This window comes from Pteropus vampyrus, unplaced genomic scaffold (assembly GCF_000151845.1).
Source record: "Pteropus vampyrus isolate Shadow unplaced genomic scaffold, Pvam_2.0 Scaffold30, whole genome shotgun sequence".
NCBI lineage: Eukaryota > Metazoa > Chordata > Mammalia > Chiroptera > Pteropodidae > Pteropus > Pteropus vampyrus.
This window is the reverse complement of record NW_011888811.1, coordinates 11,565,211-11,570,724: the sequence shown is the minus strand read 5'-3', so window position 1 is coordinate 11,570,724 and position 5,514 is coordinate 11,565,211.

Below are 5,514 nucleotides of genomic sequence, written 5' to 3'. Positions count from 1 at the left end.
ATTCTATAGATGGTAGCATATTATTATGGTTGTTATTTATTTAGTTAGTTGTTTATTTTTCACCCTGATCTTAAGGAATTTATGAGCCAGTGGTGGAGACTTAAATCTACACAAGGAACTGCAAAGAGGTAGGAGCATTATAGTGCAGAATGAAGGCTCAAAGTAAAAGGGGTAGTGAATTCTAAGAAGAAGGACCGGAAACCTCCTCATGGAGAAGATGGCTAAGACCTAAGCTGTGAAACCTGAGCAAGATTTCCTAAAACCGTGAAAGCAGAAAAACACTAAGAGAGTTTTCTTAGCAAAAATACCTGATGGGTGATGGAGGACACAGTACCAACTGCCAACTCATACACTAACCATTTGCACCCATCTCTCCATGTCAGTAGAGATGGGTGCAAATGGTTAGTCAGTAGAGATGGTGTCTGTCTAATTCTTCGTGAAGTCTCCCCATGCCTCCACATGACTGAATGATGGCAGATCCTCGGTACATATTAGATGGATGAATAGATAGATGGATGGACAGGTGAATAGAATTGATGCACAGGTGAGTCGGTGGGTGGATAGATGGACACATAAGTAGAATGAATGGATAGATGAGATGGATGGAGAGATGGATGGATGGATGAGAGTGTGGCTGAAGGTCAAGTGCATGCACGGTCTCTGCCTAGTGAGTTCCCACTTCAGGGCCTTTGCTTTTGAGGTTCTCTCTGTCTAGATTATTCTCCAAGATATTCCTTTGGCTTAGCTCTCTCATTTTATTTAAGGCTCTGGTTAAATGTCACTTCCTCAGAGAAGCCTTCCCTGACCACCCAATCTAAAATAGATTCCTCTTTGCCTCTGTGCTCTCCTATGTTTTTAATAGTGTTTATCACTCCCTGGCATACTAGATATTCGTTTGTTCTCTCCCATCAAATGTAAGCTCAGTGGTGGCAGATGCTTTCTTTGCTTTGCTCACTCTTCTATCTCCAGCACCTAGTACAGGGCCTGGCACAGAGCAGGACTTCGGTCAGCATTTGTTGAATGAGCTAAAGGACATAATAAACAGCTAAGAAGGAAAGGTGAAGTCTCATCTTGAAACTCTCTGAAATATCTTAGTAAAAGTTGAAAACGTGTTCTACAGATGATAATGCTGATATTTTCTCTCATTTGTTTTATAGTTTACACGTCTCAAAGGACTTTTTCATCCATTATCCCATTTGCACTCATTTGAAATAGGCAGGAGAGATAGTTGAGAATTTTTTTTCCACAATAGAAATATCTTTGTAGATCACAAAGTATTTCAAAATTTCAACTTGATGCGGAAGGGTGAAAAATAGCAAGTGAAATTCTTCCCATGGGCCTCTCACTCTCTTTCTAAAATATCCACTGCAGAGAGTTTGGGGTTAGAGTTATAATCCCCACTGTAATGAATGAGGAAACTGAGGCTCAGAAAAGCTAAGAGACTTGCCCAAAGTCACACAGCTACTTAACAGCAGAGCAAAATGTTTTGTTCATTCCACCTCAGGTATCTATCAAGTACCAACCGTATGGCCCATGAGATATGATCTCTTGAAGCCTCAGTTCCCGTTACCCCATATCCACCCCAGGAAGGGCCAAGGCGGGTGGGTTCAAGGGGGACTGAATTGGCTCCAAGTGTAACCAACAGGAACACTTTTTCTGCCAGACCCCGGTCCTGGTTAAGCCTGCTCAGCCCCACATGGCTCCGGGCAGCCAAAATGGAGAAAGATGACAATCTGAGTGCCTGGAATGTTCTCAGCAGTTTAGCCAGGCTCTCTCAGCTGCCTGTACATCCTGTTTCTTCTCTCCTATTGACCCACCACCCAGTTGGGCAGGCACTTTCCCTGCAGTATCTTAACTAATACTTGCAGTAGCCTCTGACCTATCATTATCCCCATTGAATGGGAGATAAAACCGAGGTCTGGAGCACTTCAATGGCTTGCCCAAGGCTATCCAGCTAAACAGCAAGAGATGCAACTTAAACTCTGGGCCTATATTGCTGATTCTAGAGCACATGCTCCTCCCCCGTGCCTCCTGCATCCCATCCCTGGGCCCCCTGCTCCTCAACTTACCCATCCTGCCCCCACACTCTGCACTGGGGCCTGGGGCTGAGTAGAGGCCCCGGCCCTGAGGGGCCGCCGCTGCCCCTACCTCTCCTCAGGACTTCTCTAGGTGCCACCGTCTTCCTTTGAACTATACTCCCTACGCCACCAACCCTGTCTCTTCTCCCTCTTCCTCTACGGTTTCTTCCCTCGTGGTCCACAAACATGCTCAAGTTTTCCCTATTTTTTAAAAGAAGCCCCTCCCCGGTTCCTTCTCTCCTTCAGGCTACCACTTCCTCTGTCTCCTTTATTTCACCGCCAAACTTCTTAGGGCAAAGAAGGTTTTATGTGTCATTTCCAGCCAGTGCCCCCCCACAAATGACTTGGTCATTGGGCAGATCTGGATTTTATTCCTCACTCTGCCACTGGGTTATGGTGTGACCTTGAGTAAATCACAGCACCTTTCTGAGCCTCCGCTCCCTCATCTGTAAAATGGGGCCGTTGATAGGCTTCCCGAAGCAAGACAAAGAATCTAAAGGGCTTGGTACCATATCCAGCATAGAGCAGTGGTGGTTGCTTTGTCGGTCCCCGCTGTCTCTCAGCCCTAGCACGGTCCCAGCATGGGCAGGCTTAACATAAAATATCTGGTGAGTGAGAAACTGAATGAATGAGCTTCATTCACAAAGGGCCTTGCCTCCCCATCACTCTCTCCTGTTCAGGCCCTCACTGCCTGTAGCACCTGTCCACTGTTAGGTTATGGATACTGTGGTAAAGTATACATAACATAAAATTTACCATTTTATCCTTTCATTGTCATTAAGTACATTCACCATGTTGTGTGACTATCACCACCATCTATCACCAAAACTTTTTCATCCTGCTAAACTGAAATTCTATACTTATTAAATAACCACCCATTCCTCTCTCCCCTCAGCCGCTGATGACCATCTTTCTGCTTTCTGTCTCTGTGAATTTGACTATTCTAGGTGCCGCATGTAAGTGCAATCCTAGTGTTTGCCCTTTGTGATGGCTAGTTCTGTGTTAACTTGCTAGTCTGTGGGTGTCCAGCTGTTTGGTCAAACACCAGCCTAGATGTTGCTGTGAAAATATTTTTTAGATGTGATTAACATTTAAATCAGTAGACTTTAAATAAAGCAGAATACCCTCCATAGGATGGGTGGGCCTCATCCAATCATTTGAAGGCCTTAAGAGGAAAGACTGATGTCTCCCAAATAAGGAGTTCAGCCTCCACACTGCAACAGAGAAGATCTGCTTGAGTTTTCAGCCTTTGGACTCGAGGTTGCAACATCAATTCCTACCTGCATTTCTATCCTGCCGGCCTACCTTACAGATTTCTGATTTGCCAGCCCACAATCACATGAGCCAATTCCTTAAAATCTCAGTTTCTCTCTCTCATTTTTACATGGATGTATGTATACATGTATGTGTATATATATCATATATATGTATCTCCTATTAGTTCTGTTTCTCTGGAGAATCCTAATACACTGGCCCTGCTCCCTCTATATATACCTTATTCCCATGTCATCAGCCCACATATCACCTCTTCCAGGAAGCCTTCTGGAGCATTCTCTCATGGAACACTTGCCACGCGTAGCTTTCTGGAGAGGGTTTAATCCTTGCAAGCAAGGACCATTTTTGCTTCTTGCTTCAGACATTCATTCATCTCTGCTCTCTCAATGGTACCGGGATGGCCGGGCTGTGTGGGTGTCCACAGTATTTGTGGGAAGGTCCCAGAACACTCCGAGGATCCTGGTCAGGACTTCATCTGACAGCAGGACACCCAGGACTGCTCTCTGGCTTCCTGACTGTTGGCTGACGGAGACTGTGACAAGGATGAGGAGGGCAGGCTTCCCCTCAGGACCCCAGTCCCTGCCCCCTTGAGGTTGTACTGAGCTACTGAGCAGGGGTCGGGAACAGATTTGGAGCAGGTCTCTGTCATGTCACTTTGGGAAAGCCACCTAACATCTCTCAGACTACTTTCTCATCTCTAACAGGAGAATAATAATGCTTATCTCAGAATTTAGAGGAGGAAATAACACACACAGCACTGACACGTAGTAACCACTCTATAAATGACAGATATTATTATTGCTGTTGCTATTTTTATTAATAGCTGTGTGACTTTAGGCAAGTGGCTTAACCCCTCTGTGCCCCATTTCCCGCTCTCTACAAAAGGAAAAAAATAATAAATACTTCACAAGGTGGCTATGGGCATGAAATGAGATAAAACACGTGAAGTGCGCTGGAGGTAGTAATCCCTCAATACTCGATAGTTATTGTTAGTCATCAATATGTATTATTATCATTATTATCATTTGGGCTGGCCAACCAGGTACCCCTTATTCTTTCCAGCAGCTCTGAGGGATCTGAGGCTCTGAGTGGAGGAAAAGTACCCCCACCTTCCGCCCGCCACCCCCGCCCCTCAGGCCCCTTTGAAGTCCCCAGGGGCCCTGGGCCATGATAAATGTCCCAGCCCTATAGGTTATGACTTGCTGCCAGATTTGACGTTAACCATCATGCCCTGGCCGGGTGTTTGAAGAAAGTGGCTAAATGCTGCTGGGGCTGATGGGGAAGATAGCAGCTGAGGCTGGTCTTTGAAAGCCCCAGGCCGCCCTGGTGAGAGGGAGCGAGGAGGCCGGCTCCGCTCCAGCTGTTTAGTCTACCAATCACGGTGGTGACAAGGAGTCTGTGCTGGCATGGGGAGGGCTGCTGCCGGTGCTGGGCGGGAGGGCGGCCCTGCAGCCACTAGGGGGTCTCCTTGGCTTTCTCTTTTTCTGTGTGTGTGCGTGTGTGTGTGTGTGTGTGTGTGTGTGTGGTTTGCAATCCCACTTTTCACACCTTTTGGGTAAGCAGAGAGAAGGCTGCAGAGGAGAAAGAGCACTGTACTGGAATGGGGGACCGGGGCTCCCCGCTGTCTCACCATCCCTCTTCTTCCCTTAGGAAAGGGGAGGGGGTGTCACGAGGGGTTCATATCCCAGGCTTCGTACCTGGCTCTGCCTCTTCTTGCAGTGAATCCTTGGGAAAGATCCTTGACTTCCTGAGCCTCAGTTTCCTCATCTGTAAAATGGGGGTGAATGAGAGCCCCTCCCTCACAGGGTTAAGCGAGGATTAAATAAGCTGTGCTGGCGTGGGGAGTGTCTTGCACAGAACCAACCACACAGTGGGGACTCAGGAGATGGAAGCTGATCTCCACTGTTGGCTGGGGACACGGGAATAAAGAGCCACGTTTGCTTTTTTGGTTCTTAATGTGTCCCCAGATACCTCAGCCCAGCTTCCAGTTTACATCACAGTTCCCATTCATTTGTTCTTACAAACAACATTTATCCAAGGCAGAGAAGCATCAAAATTAAAAATAATAACTACCGTTATTGAGCACTTAGCATGTGCCAGGCTCTGTGTTGAACACTTTACATGTCACAGATAACTGGAAGAAAAGCATTACTATTAAACC